The sequence below is a fragment of the Podarcis vaucheri genome, assembly GCF_965113315.1.
Source record: "Podarcis vaucheri genome assembly, chromosome: 15".
In the NCBI taxonomy this organism is placed as follows: domain Eukaryota; kingdom Metazoa; phylum Chordata; class Lepidosauria; order Squamata; family Lacertidae; genus Podarcis; species Podarcis vaucheri.
This window is the reverse complement of record NC_138753.1, coordinates 41,517,269-41,537,693: the sequence shown is the minus strand read 5'-3', so window position 1 is coordinate 41,537,693 and position 20,425 is coordinate 41,517,269. Positions and strand designations below refer to the sequence as shown.

At 43.8% G+C, this 20,425-nt stretch overlaps 1 long non-coding RNA gene across 1 annotated transcript; it reads left to right on the top strand.

Annotated features, from left to right (window-relative positions):
- The first annotated feature begins 6,106 nt into the window (after window positions 1-6,106).
- On the top strand, window positions 6,107-16,293 carry LOC309519625. The gene is made up of 4 exons (XR_014213902.1): window positions 6,107-6,175; window positions 8,112-8,160; window positions 12,339-12,373; window positions 16,113-16,293. It is a non-coding gene; the product is annotated as an uncharacterized lncRNA (long non-coding RNA).
- Window positions 16,294-20,425: the final 4,132 nt, after the last annotated feature.

Below are 20,425 nucleotides of genomic sequence, written 5' to 3'. Positions count from 1 at the left end.
AGAATACCGAACAAGATATTGGTGAACATGGCAACAAGTCCATTCCCCTGCTTTGTGGACAGGTGTCCTTGTGGGCAGGTCCACAATCTACCTTGAAAACCAGCCTATTGCAGGCCGGATCCTTTTCCTGTCTCCAAAAGGGCCCATGGCAGAGGGGGTTGGTGGGTGCAGGACCAACTGACCAATTGCGGCTCTTGGCACTATGCTCAGGGGAAGTTTAAATGACTGGCCTGTGGGGCCTTTCGTCATCTCTCTCGCCACACCAGTTCTCATATAACCAAAATGCTTAAGTCTAATTAATGCATGAGTGGGGTTAATGCCATAGAGTAACCTGTCACTCACCTTGTGAGGAGGGAAGTCAGCCCTATTGTTCCCTCAGTCTACCACAGTGTTTCCCAAACTTGGATCTCCAGCTGTTTTTGGACTACAATTCCCATCATCTGGTCCTGCTACCTAGGGATGATGGGAGTTGTAGCCCTAAAATAGCAGGAGACCCAAGTTTGGGAAACACTGGTCTACCATGTGAACTCCAGTGTGGAAAGAGGTCTGAGCTGGTTGCTCCAAGCTCAGAAATCATGGCTTTTCTACAAAGCCATTGTGTTCCTGTACCAAATAATTGAGGAACTTTCACCACTTTGGAACTAATCCAAGTTTTTCTGCCTGTGTTTTATGAGTGCTATATGGAAGAACACGTCAATCTGACATTTGAAGGGTTTGTAAGTAAACCATTTTTAACTTTCCAATTGTGTGGTCTTTTTCTATCCTAACAAAAGTGGAAAACTTTGGAAGGAACTTAGAAGGGCTTATTTTAAAGACCTAACAGCCTATATTTCCACGCTTTATGTTGCTACATATTTTGTGATTTTAAATCTCTGCTGGGATTCTCTCACCACAGAGTACTTGCCCCAAATCTGGATCTTGGCATCCAAGAAATTATCTTTTTATATATATATTTTTCCCTTAACCTAGAGCATTTAGCTGATAAAGAGTGTTCATCCTGACAGAAGGAGACTGCTCTTTTAATATGGTTACCACACAATCGCAGACCCACAGTGCTTCAGATAAATCATCTGGAATGCCATTGCCAAATTTAGTCCAGAAATCTATGCTGGACTATTGTGAATCAGCAAGTGGTGCAGCTGGAGCATGGAAGTTGGAGGTAACTGCAAAACAACTGTGGCAAGATGCAATTAATTTGTCTTATATGGACAGCCTTGGTTTTTTACATGGTGAGTGTACACAAAATGGGGTTGGAGATGCCTTATCCAAAGTAAGAGATTTTGCTACATATTTTTTAATGAAAGTTTCGCTAGCTGGTCAATTAATCCACACTCGTTGGGAGCTGATACATATGCTCTCGGGCAACCTCAACATATAAGTAAACCTCAACAATGTGTTTTAACAATTTTGGCATAATAGACAGCCACAGCAATAACTGAAACCCCCTCACTGTGGGAACTTTTATATGACCAATGTCTCTTGTCAAAATAAACAGCAGAGTGAATCTTTAGCAGGATGGACACATTGGAAAAGGAAGTTTCTGGTTTGAATGCCATAATTGGTACACTGATCAGGTTAGCAGAGACAGGAATTCTAATTTTAGCACCACAGAAAGGACGTACTAGCAAAGAAACTGGAGTTGGTGATGGTTTGATGGTACATCTAGATAGGGAAAGGTCTGAGCTTGCTAAGTCCCTATTTGATTCAGTAGCTAAACAATTAAATGACATGTATAAGATTGGAACTTGAACTCAGAGACCTGTTTGTACACCAATATGAAAGCTCAGGAGATGGATTTGGAGGAGTTGTTTTCCATTCTTGACCTAACCCCTTCAGGTCCAAGGCTACAGATAGTGAATAAGTATGCTCATAACCCACTTGCTATCTTTCAAGGAAATGATCTCGGTCCATCAATTTATCTAATTTGTTCAAGCCGTAATCTGGCATCTTTTGATTGAACTCTGGAGGCTACAGGTCAACATTCTCTGTTTCCTGAGAAAGGGCGATGGATTAATATACACCCCTAGAAAGACAGTGAGTGAGGGGGGAACTCTAAATTCCAATATTATTATGTTAGGAAGAGGTCCGCAGAGGATCCACAGCTGGTAATTTATAATTGGTCAGTGAAGAAATCCAATGGAATAATTAGGGATCAAGCTCTGCCCTCTCCTCTGGCCACCTTAGGAATGTGCCAGCCGATGCCAAAGATTTCTCTTGTTTATCAGCTGCATCTGATAGGCTGAGACCCTATCTGCCAGCAGACTTCCTCGCCAGAGTGGTGCATGCTCTAGTTATCTCTCGCTTGGACTACTGCAATGCGCTTTACGTGGGGCTACCTTTGAAGGTGACATGGAAACTACAGCTAATCCAGAATGAGGCAGCTAGACTGGTGACTGGGAGCGGCCGCCGAGACCATATAACACCGGTCTTGAAAGACCTACATTGGCTCCCAGTACGTTTTTGAGCACAATTCAAAGTGTTGGTGCTGACCTTTAAAGCCCTAAACGGCCTCAGCCCAGTATACCTGAAGGAGCGTCTCCACCCCCATTGTTCTGCCCTGACACTGAGGTCCAGCACCGAGGGCCTTCTGGCGGTTCCCTCCCTGCAAGAAGACAAGTTACAAGAAACCAGGCAGAGGGCCTTCTCGGTAGTGGCACCCGTCCTGTGGAACGCCCTCCTACCAGATGTCAAAGAGAAAAACAGCTACCAGACTTTTAGAAGACATCTGAAGGCAGCCCTGTTTAGGGAAGCTTTTAATGTTTAATAGACTATTGTCTTTTAATATTCTGTTGGACGCCACCCAGAGTGGTTGGGGAAACACAGCCAGATGGGTGGGGTATAAATAATAAATTATTATTATTATTATTATTATTATTATTATTATTATTATTATTATTACTACTACTACTACTACTACTACTACTACTACTACTACTACTGCCTCGCTTGTCCAACGGCTAGCAAAGGGGCCTAGGCACCATCCATGCCTTTGGGCGGAACATTCTAAGCAAGACGCTCCCTCTCAGCTTCAGTCCCATCTGCAGTATGGAGACAGACAATAATAGCCATTTTAATGCTGAGGCTTGCTGTTAGAATTACTGTAAGGTATTGCTTTTGAAGCACTTTGAACCCTTGAAAGTGAAACAAGAAGGGCTAAGTGTTATTATAAAGCATTTTGAACTATCTCCTCTTTGCTTTGCACAGTTCATTTCTTTAATTAACTGTCTCAAGAGCTGCATCTGTAACATTTTACTCATTTCCAGAGAGTGTTCAGAAGCTACCCTGATAAGTCATTAGGTTGAACTAAAGCCTTGGCTAGGTTTAATTAATTTAAATATTTGTGGCAGAACGATATGCAGGGGACTGTTGTTCTTAATCAGTACAGACAGGGCTGTTCTGTTCGGCAAAACTGCTCCATCTCATGCCGACAATAAGAGCAGACTATGATAGAAGGAATGTTAATGTTAGTACAAGGGCAGGGAGAAGGGCTAGCTGATCCCAACACATGCTTCATTATCTGATAAGTGCAATACAAATCAGTGTGACATTCAATTACAGGTAATAACCCATCTTACACTTAGCCGCATTTTGGGGTTACTGTGGGGCAGCTGGAGGGACTCTGAAAAAGGACTTCAGATAAGAGGACACTTCCCTTGATCCCTCAAAGGAAAGCTAATTCCTCTGTAGCTTGAAGTTGGGAGAGGAGCTAGACTCTGCAAGTGTGGCAGTTCTCTTTTACAAATGCCAAAAAGATTTTTTCAGGTGAGGGAGCTCCAATATTTTATTACAGGGGTGGGGAACTGGACAGAGCTTGTGTGGCAGCCAGTCAAGTTTGACAACATACCCTCCAACATTTCCCTGGTAAAAAGAGGGCTGCCCTATTTTAAATAACAACAACAACAACAGTAGTAGTAGTAGTAGTAGTAGTAGTAGTAGTTTTGGATACTCCACCCATCTGACTGGCTTGCCCCAGCCACACTGGACAACTCCAACATATATAAAGGTAAAGGGACCCCTGACCATTAGGTCCAGTCGTGGATGACTCTGGGGTTGCAGCGCTCATCTCGCTTTATTGGCCGAGGGAGCTGGCGTACAGCTTCCGGGTCATGTGTCCAGCATGACTAAGCCGCTTCTGGCGAACCAGAGCAGCGCACAGAAACGCCGTTTACCTTCCCGCCAGAGCGGTACCTATTTATCTACTTGCACTTTGATGTGCTTTTGAATAGCTAGGTTGGAAGGAGCAGGGACCAGGCAACGGGAGCTCACCCCGTCGTGGGGATTCGAACCACTGACCTTCTGATCGGCAAGCCCAAAGCTCAGTGGTTTAGACCACAGCGCCACCCGCGTCCCTTTCAACATATATAAAAACATAGTAAAACATTAAACATTAAAAAACTTCCATGTACAGGGCTGCCGTCATATGTCTTCTAAATGTTGTATAGTTATTTATCTCCTTGGCTCGGGGATCACATAACTCCATACTCTCCAACATTTCTCCAATGAAAGTAGGGGCATCCTAAGGAAAGTGGACATTCCAGGATCAAATCAGAAACCAGGCTGGCTTCTCTCAACCTGGGAATATCCCTGGAAAATAGGGACACTTGAAGGGTCTCTGACAATGATGTCAGTGTACTGGAATGTCACAGAAGGCTTTTGTTTCCTCCAGTAGGTTTGGGTTTTATATCACAATACTCCTTGCATACCTAGAAATCCTGTGGACCTGGGCCTTCAGAGCAGGGGAGAGGAACCTTTTCTGGCCAGCAACTGAGATCCTCATCTCCCACTCCCTGGCAGGCCAAATTTAACAGATAATAGGAAAGTAGATAATGTTATCCATAATGTATTAAGCTGTTCCTTATATAAGCATCCTTGGAGGCATATTTCTTGCTAATATTTTATAGTCTCATGTCAATAGGCCACTTCTAAGGATGAGATGTATTCTCCTTGCAGGCAACAATTATTTTTACTACACTTTATTTGGCAGCAAATAAAATGCAAGCTTAGCATACAATGTTGCTTTTGATCATCCTATATGATATTTCATAGCTTATATTAGAGATTTATCTGAGTGTTGTTGATTTTTCTTGTTTGCTGTGGTTTGGGGTGCTTTTTAACCTGTAGAAGAGCTATGGGAGTAAATGTTATTCATGCATACATTGAATGTCAGATGTTTTGTTGCATCTCTTCTTGCAGTGGACAATGCACTGTCCAAGTATGTAAAATTATAATCTGACTTTTAGGTTTTCAAGCATTATCAAATTTCATGTTTGAAATGGGACTTCAAGAGATACTGTAAATTAATGATGGACTGATCCTGTTCTTGGGATCTTTACTGGAGATGATCGCATGTGTCAGGGGTTCAGGAGCAGAGGCGCGGGCAAGGGAGGAAACAGAGAGCGAGGGGGAGGAGTCCGAAGGAAAGATGAGTGATGACGACGACCCGAGATCTCCGAGTCTTTCCAGTGAATCAGAAGATTCACAGAAAGGAGCGCCAGTGGCCAGAGCAAGGGGGGAGACTAGGGGGACACCCCAGGAAGAAGGGACCAGAGGGGATTCAGAGAGCAGCAGTTGGAAATCGGGGCCAGCGTCCCCAACAGAGCGCAGTGGGGAGGAAGGGCGCCAGGTATCGGGATCCGGCGGCTCGCCGCAGGGGGGAGGGTATGAGTCAGGAGTGGCCACACCTCCATCGGGGAGCAAAGAAACGGTCAAGCGGAAAGTGGAAGGTTGGGCGCGCGCGCCAAGTTCAAATGCACAGGAAGGCGGCACAGTAAGCAGCCCGGAAAGGGAGCCAGGTCCTAAAGCCCGCCGCAAGGAGACAGAAGGGTCCGGGGGGTCAGCGTCAGAAGAGTCCAGGAAGGAAGAGACCACGGGGGGCAGAGGGACCCAGAGAAGAAAGGAAAGGCGGAAAAGGTGGAGTAAGGCTAGGGTATTAAGTTGGTGTACAGGAGGCGGGGACTCAGACGGAGCTTCGCCGGTCTAGCTTCTAAGACGTAGAGCTGCACGCTGCAGCTTGGAAATGGAAACTGTAACTCAATAAAGACTTTTATAAAGTGAACGCTGGCTAGCGTGATCCTCTGTGAGCTGGGATCTGGAAGCAGCTCTGACAGCATGCTACAGGACTTTTTCGCAACTTCCTTAAAGTGGGGAAGTCCACAAACAGGCCAGAAATGCCAATGTGAGTATACTTCATTCAAGAAATTAGCAATAACTGTACTGTTGCTATAGTTTATTCACAAGGAATGACTCAACAAGAAATAAAAAGGCATTGCAACTTGAAGTAGTGACCCAGAAGTATGTAAAATGATTAATAGATACATTTTATGCAGCCTATGCCATGTTCCCTGGACCACAGAACACGGAATCACACAACATGAGCTGCAAAAGTTTACAGCATAAAAAATTACAGTATAAGATTTTAAAATTAGGAAGCATTAACATATCTAGAATGCAGCTTCTTAGCTGCCAGAGCAAATTTGGCTACCAGGTGTGTAATTTGAGGATCTTTATCAGCTAAGAGTTCAGCTGTCACTTCCTGGGGGGGGGGGGATCAGCCTGAGAAACAGTTAAGAATAGGTGGTAATAAATTTCTCTGGGCATTGTATATAAGGGGCAAGTAGAAAGGAGTAAGAAGGTTGAATTATGGGAATTGCTTCTCCTGTCATAGTACAGTATGAGGAGTGAAAAGCTAGGTTTTCACTGTAACATCACAAATGGGCTAGAGCAGAGGTCAGCAACCTAAGGCCCATGGGCCGGTTCTGTGGATCGGCGTGGGGATTCCATTCTCCCCCCCCCCCGCGGCCCCATTTTCTCTCTCGCTGCGGAGACTGACTTCCAGGTTGGAAGAGCACTAGAAATAGCATTTGCACACGTACACAGGTGCTCCTCATCCAGATACACTATTTCTGGCGCACTTCCAGGAAAGAGGAGTGCCTGTGCGCATGTGCACATGCTATTTCTCGTGCTCTTCTGACTCAGAAGAGCACCAGAAATAGCTTGAGCGCGGGCGCAGGCACACATGGATGCGCACACTCCAGCCTACTGAGAGGTCTGCCAGGGAGTGGACTGGACCGGCCTCAAAAAACGTTGCTGACCACTGGGCTAGAGAGTTGCACCTGAGAGTCAGTCACAATTGTTTTGGATTTCTGGGAGAAACCAGGGTCAGGATCCCCTTGTCCTAAAGCAGAGCCACCATCAACTGCCTCCCTCCAACCAGCAAATCCTTCATCGAACCTGAGGTGCTTCCCCACCTTTTTTTTTAAAAAAAATATTCCACTTTTAAATGTTATGAAGGACCCTGGATTGCGCCTTCCAAAGAGGTGTTCTGATTAAACACAAAGAAAATAAAAAACACTGTCCCAAGGCTAGGGAGCAGGAGGCAAGGAAGGGATCTAGCTAAAGAGTTAACAAAGAAGTCAGGTTTCCATAGTAATCTGTGAGGTCTGGGCACCTTGATAAAGAACAGCATGGAGCAGCCTTCTTGACCATTCTCCGAAAAGCTGAATAATTTGAGAATGCAACAAGCATCCATGTATAGGAGAAGGCTTATCAGCCACCTGAATTTGAAACGTGGCTTTTATTGTGGTTGGAAAGCACCCAAAAGTCACTGCAATACAAAAGGCTACTTGGGTTGCCCTGAGTCATGTAAGCTAAACATCTCACTGCAGAGGCGAGACAAAGTCAAATGGGCATTTTAGCCAATGAAATCTTGTTTTCAGTAAGGCAGCCCTGTCCTTGTGAAGATGAGCAGGCATATGTATGACATATATATATGGAAAATGATTAATAAATAACGAGAATATTGCCTTTATCAAAAAATTTAAAAAGAGGAAATTGTTTTAATCAAGGCATGATATGCTTGCTGGAGGGAATCCATTGACCCACAAGGGATGATTAATGGATATATTATAGGTATCATTTGTCTGAGATGGGTTCTGGGAATTAAATGCGTTTTGGGGGTTAAATTTGGCATATATAATCAATTCCTGTTTGTGCTGGTCACATGCTGGTATCAGCATTAGCTTGATATAATTCTCTCTCTCTCTCTCTCTCTCTCTCTCTCTCTCTCTCTCTCTCTCTCTCTGTGTGTGTGTGTGTGTGTGAACTGCAATTAGACCACACTCATTGCCCAGAGCGGAGTCAAATTGCATGTATTATTTGGGGGTGCATACAGAGTTCCAGTTGAATTAAGCTTCTTGCGAACATTAAAAAAAAAAAAAACTTCAAACGCACACATACCACAACAGGGATCAATGTATGCTGATTACTTGGAAAGATGATTTCTTTGAAATGTTGGAGGCTGAAAGTGGGGGCTGACAATTACAGCCTGAGGACTGCAATTCTTTGCTGGAATCTTTCTGGGGCCAGAGGCATAAGTGGGTGGAGCAAAAGATGATGATGTTGATGATAATGATGACAACTAAAATAATTTTATACAGTGGTACCTCAGGTTGCATACGCTTCAGGTTACAGACTCCACTAACCCAGAAATATTACCTCAGCTTAAGAACTTTGCTTCAGGATGAGAACAGAAATCGTGCTCCGGCGGCGCGGCGGCAATAGGAGGCCCCATCACCTAAAGTGGTGCTTCAGGTTAAGAACAGTTTCAGGTTAAGAACGGACCTCCAGAATGAATTAAGTACTTAACCCGAGGTACCACTGTATTGACTTTCACTACAAAAACTGCCAAGATGGTTCACAAACTAATAAAGCCAAGAAAAAAATAACAAAAATAAAACAATTTTTATTAAAACAAACACTCATAATTAAAATACATAGCAAAACAGCTACATTAAAAACCCATAATTAATGTACTGGACCGAATATAAACCGTACCCGAATATAAGCTGCACCTTTAAAATTGGAGGGGGGGGGGGAGAAAAAAAGAAAAAACACCCGAATATAAGCCACTCCCTTCCTTGCTGCTGCTGGGCGGGGGGGGGGGAGGGGGCTTTCCCCTTCCTCAATCTCTCCCATCCCGGCTTTGGGGGAGAGGATGGGGCACTACTTTGCCATGCTGCTGGCACTGTTTGCCCCACACTCCTGGCTGCATACCATAAGGTCACGAATATAAGCAGCACTTTTACTTTTCATGGTCGGAATTCGGGGGAAAAGTGAGGCTTATATTCAGGCCAATACGGTAATATACATAAAATAAGCAAGTCCATTAAAACGGCATAATACTTTAAATATTTTAAGCAGGCAATTCAAGTCAGTAAGAGCTGTTCGACAGTGGAATTTGCTGCCCAGGAGTGTGGTGGAGTCTCCTTCTTCGGAGGTCTTTAAGCAGAGGCTTGACAACCATATGTCAGGAGTGCTCTGATGGTGTTTCCTGCTTGGCAGGGGGTTGGACTCGATGGCCCTTGTGGTCTCTTCCAACTCTATGATTCTATGATTCTAAGTCTGGATAGCAGAGAAATGCTTGCCCATAGAGGATGTGACTCCCACCTTTCTACAACAGGGTACATTCCAGCCTCACAAAAGCCAGACGTTTCTGTATATACATGCACGTGTAATCATGTGTGCAGGCACACACACCTCTTTTTGCTCCATTTGGGTAAACAAAAGGAAGTAGCACCATTCAAGGTGACATTCTTGCCATGAAAAATACTTGAGGAGGACACAGAGTATGTCCAGTAAGAGGTGTGGTGTGGAAAGAGGCTGAGAGGGGGATTGTCCTCATGAGGGGGATGACCTTGGGAGAGTTTCAAGGCCCAGATGGATAGACCTGGAACACTGTCTTTGGCCCCCAGGGCTGAGTTTCCTCACTCCTACCTCAGGGTAATATGATGTGGTTGACGATTCCCCCATTTTGTTCAGTTTTTTAAAAGCCTTTTCATGTCTGCTCACTGCATGCTAGGCAAAGCATCCTTTGTTTCCAGGGGTCTAGGCTGCAATGTCCTGCATCACATGGGCTGTGGAGTACGTACTATTGAGAGGGGGAAATTGATTTGTGGGGGTGGGAGACAAAACCTAGCTAGCTATTCTCTGGCAGCAAACATCCAGTACAAAGCACCTGTTGGTCTCCTCAACCCTCAGATTGTTGTCTTTTTTAAAAGGATGTAATTAGTGTCAGACAGAATAAAATACTTGCCGCTGTTGAAGTATCTCCATGTTTACTGGTAATGAAATGTTTATGGACCGATTTGGTACGCCAGCACAGAGTGAATGAAGTTGGTTCAGGATGACGGAACAGGATGTATCAAGGACTTCTAAATCACTTTGAAACAGATATGAATCACACACACGTTTTATCCACACTTCTGAATAAAATGAGCATGCTCCCCTTTAAATGTTACATTTGGAAATCTGTAAGTAACTTAAAATACTATATGCAACCCTAGGCATGTTCAATGGACCTTGCAATCCCATTGAGATAACCGGGCTTATTACTGGAGCCATTGCCATAATGAAAATTGACCTTTCCAGCTGAAATTAACCCTCATATGCAAGTTTCAATTGGTGCCAATAACGGAAAAAGCAGGAGTGGGGTTTTTTTGGAGGGGTGTGTGTGTGCTAATTTGGATCATGGTGAAAGAGTTAAATAAATAAAAATCTCCCTTTGCTCCATGGTCTTGAACCTGCCTCCCCCCCCTCCTTGGTTGTTTTTAGAAGAAAACAAACTAGTCATGTTAAATGCAGTCATCCTTGCCTTGTGTAAATTCCTGCCACAGCTATTTTTAGGCAACAACGTCTCCAAATGGAGAGAAAGAAAAAGCCCAAGGCATTGGCACAATGGAGAGGTGAAGCTCTGTAAAAGGGGGGTGGGGCTGAGTTCTGTGAAGACATTCAAAGTTCTTTCAAGATTTCCGCTTGCTATTCATAGAGGTTCCAGCCTGGCTCAGGGAGGCTTCTATTGAACCCAAAGTAAGGAGTTGAAAGAGAAATTAAGCATATCAATTTGATACAAATCAAATCTCTCTCTCTCCGCCTCCCCAACCTTTGTTCATTTTACTTCTCTTCCTCAATGCTGTTAACAGAGGAGGGAGGAAAGAGAAAGGGTGTTTGGACTTGATAGATCCTAAGCGTTCTGCTGGAGTCCTGTTCCAGCCTCTGTTAACAGCAGGGAGGCAGATGTAAAGGGAATATTTTCCCCATTCTAAAATCTAAGTTGTCAAGCACAGAGATGTCTTTAAAAGGCCCAATTTTCAGAGAGGAAAAGCTTCAAAGCACATTCTGAAAATCAGGATGCTTCATAGGGTTCCTTGTAGGGAGAGGCAACCTGCAGGGAAATTCTCCTACGCTGGTAGACAACTGTGCCCTGATTCAACAAGACAGATCCACACACATTGTTAGCTAATCAGGTCTCTGATTACCAAGTATTGATTATATAAATTTTGTTATTTTTCAAAAAATTATGGTTGGTGTGCCTGATTGTACTAAAAAGGGATCTAATACAGTGTACAGTATTCCCTTTTCATAGACCCAAGAGAATTCTCTCTCTCTCTCTCTCTCTCTCTCTCTCCCTCTCTCTCCCTCTCTCTCTCTTCAATGCTTTGGTCACTCATATGGATTAATACAACTCTTATATGCAGTACTTCATTTCAATGCACACATTCTATTCTAACACATTAAACAAATAGTTGGCACATTATTCTAACACAGGGGTCAGCAACCTTTTTCAGCTGTGGGCTGGTCCACCATCCCTCAGACCATGTGGTGGGCCGGACTATATTTTGAAAAAATAAAATGAACGAATTCCTATGCCCCACAAATGACCCAGAGTTGCATTTTAAATAAAAGCAGCTTGACCATAAATACATCCGCCTGCCCCTCTCACTGCTGGACTGGATAGTTTTAGAGAGTGGAAGTGACTTCATGCTAGTCTTCTGATCCCCCTGCAAAGGCACTAGAACCCTTCTGGAATCAGATGGAGGAGCAATATTATGGTATGTCAAAGGCTTGTGATCAGCTCATGTCTCTCTAGTGTGCCCTGCCTTCTTGGCACTATCTTGTTATGACCAGATGCATAACCAAACTGTTCTGATGTTTTTGCTGTGCTGTCTGTTTGCCAAGACCCTTCTCCATATCACTTCATTACAAGCTCCTAATGTACTTTATTTATCTTCGCACTGTTTCCACTATCTCTCCTTAGCACTTGACATTGCACTCAGCCTACTAATTCTACTATCAGATGCTCAAAATGTTTATGCTTCAGCTAACCTAAACTATCTTAGCTATTTCATCATCTAAGTTCCCCTCTCCAATATTGAATTCCTTAGCTTAACCTATCAATATTTTTATCATGTACTAAAGTCCTTCTCATAGCTGGCATTGTATCCAATATTATTTATTTAGAGGTCCTATCAAAACAACCAATGTCTTTGGTCCTTTCTTTTCAGGTTTTCCCCAGAAACCCACAAAGCATCAACTTAAGGTACCTTCCATAGATAATGTGAATGTACATTTGAGTGCATATCCCAGAGCTTGAAGCGTTCATTTTGAAAAGGAACTAGTTCTACTGCAAGTTCGGCATATCCAAAAAGGAACTAGTTCAAGTTTATGTTTGTCACTTTACAAAATAGACTAGCTCAGTTCATTTTCACTTGACAGTTCAATTCATGTCCATACAAAGAAAAGTAATAAATAAAAAATTCTCCAGTAGCACCTTAGAGACCAACTGTTTGTTCTGGGTATAAGCTTTCGTGTGCATGCACGCCAGTGGCGTAGCGTGGGGGGGGGGTTCAGAGGGGCCGGCCGCACCGGGCGCAACATCTGGGGGTTAGGGTTAGGGGGCGCAAATCCACGGGTTAGGGGGCGCAAAGTACTTGCCTTGCCCCGGGTGCTGACAACCCACGCTACGCCACTGATGCACGCTTCTTCAGATACACTGAAACAGAATTCACCAGACCCTTATATATATAGTGGGGAAGTTGGGGTGGAGGTTTTCCCAGCAGGGTAGTAGGAGATGGGTTATTGACTCAATGGGTATGGTAAACCTGTTGACGACTGTTAACGACTGCAATTAGTCCTACAGGAAAAAGCAAGGGATAGTATGCAGATGACCAAAAATTGCTCGCTATTCTATTTTATGTTATTTGACTGCGTCAGACCAACATGGCTACCTACCTGAAAGAAAAGTAAGTTTCTCTAACAACAGGATGGTAGTGGATGGGGTTAGACAAAGGTGAACATTCAGAGATTCTGGCTACATATTCCTGGAATGCAAGTGTAGGCCTCAGGCTCTATCATAAACTCATTCTAGCAGTAGAGCTGCTGCTAAGGGCTTATCCACAATTCCTCTTGTCCCACTGCTTTCTCTTGGCGAACCACTTCCCCTGATTTAGAACTCAAACAGAGCAAATGACAATTCGGGTTTTCCACAGTTTGCTGCTTGTTCTCATTTTGAGCTAAAGAATGGGTTTTGCATGGGAAAGGAGCAGGGCAAGGGGAAAACCACTCGGACCCATGCCTAGAAAGCATGAGTTAAGCAGAAAGCTTTCTTAGGCACAGGACAAGTGGAAGTGTGGATGATATGAAAGAAGGTGGGTGCTGGTCTCTTCTCCATAGTCTTCTTTCCTCTCTGTAACCTTCTCTGTCTATGATCTTTCTAGTCTTCAGCTCTCAGAAACTCCTCTGCAGCTCTTCTTATCTCCTTAAAGATAACCCCTCACTTCCCTAAAGCAGCTCCCAAGGAATTCTACTGGGGGCTTTCTCACTCCCCAGGAAACACCCATCACTGGCCTTACTTTGCACCCTCCTTGAGCGAGGTGCCTGTCTGAAATATGTCCTTGAACTCTAAGAGTGCCTCTTGCTTACCAGGATGGAGGATAGACAGAGGGTAGGTGGGTACAGAAACTGGCCTGGTGTTGCTCCACCCACTTTTGCCTCTGGCCGCACTACTGCTGGAATGTAGCTGTTGAAAGGTTGCCTCTGGCTAAAAAATATTCCTCATCCCTGCTTTGTGTAATAATCTGGTTTGCACCAAGACGGTAATGGGAATGGCAACAGGGGATCAGAACTTAGTGAACTTATTCCTTTTCTTGCCTATACAGTGGTACCTCAGGTTAAGTACTTAATTTGTTCCTGAGGTCCGTTCTTAACCTGAAACTGTTCTTAACCTGAAGCACCACTTTAGCTAATGGGGCCTCCTGCTGCTGCCGCGCCGCTGCTGCCCGATTTCTGTTCTCATCCTGAAGCAAAGTTCTTAACCTGAAGCACTATTTCTGGGTTAGCGGAGTGTGTAACCTGAAGCATATGTGACCTGAAGCGTATGTAACCTGAGGTACCATTGTACGTAGATTTTGCATATGGGCAGTATGTCTGAATAGGCTCAGAGCCTCAGCGTTTAATTTTAGTTGTACTAAGCAAGTCTGAGAAGCTACAGACACTTGAATGCAGCTCTTCTCGGTTACCACAATTATGAAAAAGAAGAATGGTAAAAGGGACTATAACTTTGTTAGGTAACAATGACGAGTCAAATGGTTTTCTTTTCAGAATCTGTACAAGGGACTAAAGGGTGCAAAATATGGAACACAAGATCAACAATGAAGGCAGTCTTACAACTAACTAAGAGTGAATAAATAAAGTTACCTTATTGGCAGGGTAGGAGGGGAAATAGTTATTCCAAATTTAATAGGAATAAGGTCAGTCTGTTTCATAGATACAGTACAAGGCTAAAGTCATTTTCTTCATCAGATAAGCTGCTAGAGTTATGTTCATTTTGGGTCACTTGGATAAGTGTATGACCCATTTCCAATTCCTGTCTTTACTGTGAGAAAAAGACAGCAGAGGAGGCAGGGGAAATCAAAAGAGAGCTGTGAAACTGAAGTACAAACATCATTATAGCCTAAAAATTCTCTCTTGCAAAGCTGGGCTAAGAGCAACCAAAGATAAGTCCTGTTGCTATTTAGAAACATTGTCATTCTCCAGAGAAGTAGTGAGTGGATATGTAATCCGTAACAGATGGCATGGTGGGTCTTCTCCACTCACCTGAATCATATCAGGATGGAGAGTGGGGGGGAGGTGCAGATGGGCTGGCAGAGCCAATTCAGTACTTCTGCTGGTGTGTTTGTGGCATGCCAACCTTGCCACTTCTCCACCCTCTCAAAATTGTGACAGATGCAGATGACTTTACTTTCTAAATGTCTAACCAACATCCAGCAGTTCAACAAGTGTTCCATCACATCACTCCTTCGGACAGAACTGAAAAGACCAGGAATGACAGAAATGTTTTGAGTTACAGATAGGTAGCCGTGTTGGTCTGCCATAGTCAAAATAAAAAAAAAATCCTTCCAGTAGCACCTTAAAGACCAACTAAGTTAGTTCTTGGTATGAGCTTTCGTGTGCATGCACACTTCTTCAGATACTTCAGAAATGTTTTGATGAGCAACAAAGAATGCTAGGATGATGGAGAAACAAATTCTTCTCAGCCACCATCATCGACACTGAGTAGGCTCAATAATGAGCTTCTGCTAGTGTTTGATTGGATTTAGCATGAGTCTAGACTCTAGACACCTGTTCTTCTGTCCACCTCCCTAAGCTCAGAGTGGAAGTGAGAGCTGGATCATAAAGAAGGCTGATCACCAAAGAATTGATGCTTTTGAATTATGGTGCTGGAGGAGACTCTTGAGAGTCCCATGGACTGCAAGAAGATCAAACCCATCCATCCAAGGAAATCAGCCCTGAGTGCTCACCGGAAGGACAGATCCTGAAGCTGAGGCTCCAATACTGTGGCCACCTCATGAGGAGAAGAGACTCCCTGGAAAAGGCTCTGATGTTGGGAAAGAAGAAGGGCAGAAGGAGAAGGGGACGACAGAGGTCAAGATGGCTGGACAGTGTTCTCGAAGCTACCAGCATGAGTTTGACCAAACTGCGGGAGGCAGTGGAAGACAGGAGTGCCTGGCGTGCTCTGGTCCAGGGGGTCACGAAGAGTCAGACACGACTAAACAGCAACAAAACAACAAGCGCAGAGTATATATTCATAATGCCAAAATGGAATTTGCATCTACTGTGCTTCCAATAGAAAAATGAAGTGTAAATATACCACACCTACAATCTGGTGTGTATTTGGAAGAGCATCTGATTTACCCCTGGTTCTTGGTTTAGTAGGCAATGTTCACAAAGAAACCTGCCTCCGTTATAACTTTAAATACATTTCCCTATTTGCTAACCAGGTCCAGTCTCTCTTGGATGAGACCAATTTTCTAGATGCATTTCAATCAAGATTTAGAACTGTGGCAGAGAAATTGCTTTGGTCACCCTGCATGTTGACCTGTATCTGGAGAGAGGCATGGGTAGTGTGACCTATTGATTCTCCTTGATTTTCCCATGACTTTCGATACGAACCATGGTATCCCCCTGGATGGCTGTTCGAACTGGCATTCGATGGCAGTGCTTTCCAGTATTTCCAGTATTGTCATGTGCTTTCCAGTATTGCCATGTGTCTCAAGAGAGGTTGTGATGGAGGAGGCAAGTCACAATGACCCTTAAGGTACAGATAAGGGACTATGAATAAGAAAGAATAATTTGCCTAAAGTCCATCCTGAATTACCCCTTAAATTCATTAGTTATAGTTACTTAAACTATTAGGGAAGTTTTTAATATTTAATGCTGTAATGTTTTTAACACTTGATTGGGAACCGCCCAGAGTGGCTGGGGAAATTATTATTATTATTATTATTATTATTATTATTATTATTATTATTATTATTAAGAGAGAGAGAGATTTTAAACAGTGCATAAGAAAAACAGGGGGGAAATGATACCCAACAGTATCACAAGTCGCCATATTTCAAAATATAGTGTAGGCTTGCCATACATCAGGAAAATTCCTGACACCCGCAAAGTTGTTGAGCTTTTCTTAGGAATCCCCAAAACTTTAGAGCCTCCCCCATAAAAAGTAATTTAAAGCTTTTGGAACAGTTTCCGCTGCTTTTTCCAACGCGTTGCCATACATCCAGGTTTCCCCTGACATTTTGCCGATTAGGCAAAACTCCTCCCGATGCCATTTTTACACCCGAAAACCAGGACATGTCAGGAATTTTCCTGATGTATGGCAAGCCTACACAGGCAGGAAACTTATCAATATATAACCCTACACAGGAAATGAACTATCAGATCTATGTAAGTTTCCTTATCTACTTTTTTTACAGATTTGGAGAATGGAAAGAAAAGAGGAAGAAAAACTAAACTAACTGAGTATATAAATAAACGAATAAGTTATCACTCTCTGTACTTGTTATACTGGATACATTTCAACAAACAGAATGTATTCCCATTAAAAATCAATCTTTATTCCAGTTAAACTCACAGGATCCAGATTTTATAATATACCAAGGGAGCTCCCCTACCATAAACCTCCTTATTTGTGAATGAAATAAACTCACACCACACAGCAAAACAATTATCTAATGTACCCTGTCCTCTAGATAGCCTTAATTTGTGAGATAACTTCTCAGAAAGGGCTGTTTGCCATACTCCAGGAATAGGCAAACTCGGCCCTCTACATGTTTTGGGACTACAACTCCCACCATCCCTAACTAACAGGACCAGTTGTCAGAGATGATGGGAGTTGTAGTCCCAATATATCTGGAGGGCCGAGTTTGCCTATGCCTGCCATACTCTCAAACACCAGGACTTCTTGGTTAGAATTATGAGATAACAAGTTATGAGATATTTTTGAGGCCTGAGTTATTTGCCCCAGGTGCACCATAGCTATAATATGACAATCTCCTTTAAAAGCGCATTGAAAATGTCATGTAAAGGTCAGAGTTGGCCTTGCTAGAAATGAATCAAGGGCACAAAAACAAATAAAAACATTAGAGTGCATTGCAATTGCCTGCCAAAGTGGATAGAGAAGATTTCCTACTAATGCATGACAATTAGGAACAGGCTAGACTTGAATCTCATTCAGAACTGTAATCAGGCCAAAACCTCAGAGCTGCAAATCTCTGCATCTGGCTAGATACAAACCCCACCACTAGCACCACTACAGAGAGTCCTTGTAATAGTCATTATTATTTATGGATTAGGTATGCTCCATTTTCTCCCTCTATGGATGTTGCAGCATGTTATGTTCAGTTCCCAGGCAGTCTCCAACACAAACTGCAGTCTCTGTGTAGTTTGAGCTGTAGAACTTTATCAGGCGACCTTCAGACAATTCACTGGGCTTCTTGCTATTCTGAGGTTAGCATAAGGTACAACTCTGAACATTAGGATCATGTTTAGCCTGGAGAAGAGGAGGTTAAGGGATGATATGATAGCCATGTTCAAATATATAAAAGGATGTCACATAGAGGAGGGAGAAAGGTTGTTTTCTGCTGCTCCAGAGAAGCGGACACGGAGCAATGGATCCAAACTACAAGAAAGAAGATTCCACCTAAACATTAGGAAGAACTTCCTGACAGTAAGAGCTGTTTGACAGTGGAATTTGCTGCCAAGGAGTGTGGTGGAGTCTCCTCCTTTGGAGGTCTTTAAGCAGAGGCTTGACAACCATATGTCAGGAGTGCTCTGATGGTGTTTCCTGCTTGGCAGGGGGTTGGACTTGATGGCCCTTGTGGTCTCTTCCAATTCTATGATTCTAAGATGTGCTCTGGATCCATGTGACAGCCCCTCTAGATATAATCCACAAAATTCATCCACAAAATTCAACATTTCTTCTGCAGAAGCAATGTCAGCTTCTTCTTGTAGACTGATAAGTCCATATTTTAAAAAAAGTGATCCCATGAGTGATCCCTGAGCAGAAGCAGCCTGCCCAATGGGACAGAGCTGGAGCAATAGTCTCTTGGCAGCAGTTCACTGCCACTTCCCAGGAGAGCTGATGACAAGGTCAGGACTGTGTGGCCACACAGGCCAGAGGCAGAGCCAGCCCACTCTTGAGGTGGGGTGAAGCAGCCACCCCAGGCAGCAGAAGGGCAAGGGCCCTGCCTGCACCACTGCTTCCATCACCACTGGAACAACACCCTCTCAAAGAGTTTTGGTGAGAGGCAGTCATTCCAGCAAGTGGCCAGGCTTTGCAGAATGCCTCTAGCTAGATAACCCTTAGTACACTTTCTAACTCTACAGTCCTATGATTTTATGATACCACTCATACATGCTCGCTTACTTAATTTATGTCAATCTCAAATTAAGTGCTCTTGATTGCAGAGTGGTTTGGTATATTAGATAGATAAGATCAGGATAGACAGGTAGCTAAACTCGGAAGTGATGCCAAGGTTGCAATAGCTTGAAGAGACTAACAGCAAGTCTGTGTCTATGTGTCCGCTAAAAACAAAACAAACCCTCTGTGAAATCCCAGGTTAGCAGCAAGATCATCCTCAGATGTCTAATTTGCTTCTTGTAGTTCATTACTGGAATCCCAAGTGTTTCATTCCCTGCAGCCTTCATATTTGTTGCAGACATCCCTTGGCACACAAGATAGTCCTTGACTATTCTAAGTGCTGCACAAAGATTAGCTTCATTTTCTCACCACCCCCACCCCGGAAGGTTCCCCACCCCAGTAGACAAATCACATCACAGTTACTAGAGATAAACTTTATCTGTACTGTGCTTCTGTACATAGAGTCTTAAGTAGGCCATTTTTCAAATCTAACCACTATCAAAAGAAATTACATATTTGCAATGCCAGGTGTATGTTAGAGAGAAGTACATTCCCTGCATTCTGTTTCTTCACTGCAGCATGTTTTCACTCTGCACTGAATTCCAGGTTAAACAAAATGCCACTCAGTTGTTTTCCTGAACACATGTGAGCTTAAAACTGGTGGTAGGAAAAGGGTGTGCATGCAAGGTAAAGGTAAAGGGGCCCCTGACCATTAGGTCCAGTCATGACCGACTCTGGGGTTGCGGTGCTCATCTCGCTTTATTGGCCGAGGGAGCCGGCATACAGCTTCCAGGTCATGTGGCCAGCATGACTAAGCTGCTTTTAGTGAAGCAGAGCAGTGCACGGAAATGCCGTTTACCTTCCCGCCGGAGTGGTACCTATTTATCCTCTTGCACTTTGACATGCTTTCGAACTGCTAGGTTGGTAGGAGCAGGGACCAAGCAACTGGAGCTCACCCCGTCGTGGGGATTCGAACTGCCGACCTTCTGATTGGCAAGTCCTAGGCTCTGTGGTTTAACCCACAGTGCCACTCCTCAAATGGGACACAACTGCCTTGTCCTTCCAGGTGCATGAGAGCTCCTTTAAAGATCTTTATATGTTCAGTGCTGGCATGGGGAACCTTTGGTCAAACACAATCCTTGAGACGTCTTTTTCTGGCTACAGCCTACTCAGACCCACCTTCTCTCAGCCAATCGTCTCACTGGCTCTGCTTTGCAGCCCCATTCAGAATTCCCCCCTGACTAAAATGTTTCCTCCCACTAGGCCTGGGCAATGGGTGGAGGAGATCCGATTCAGTTTCCCATAGGTAAAGCTAAAGGGACCCCTGACCATTAGGTCCAGCCGTGACCGACTCTGGGGTTGCTGCGCTCATCTCGCTTTATTGGCCGA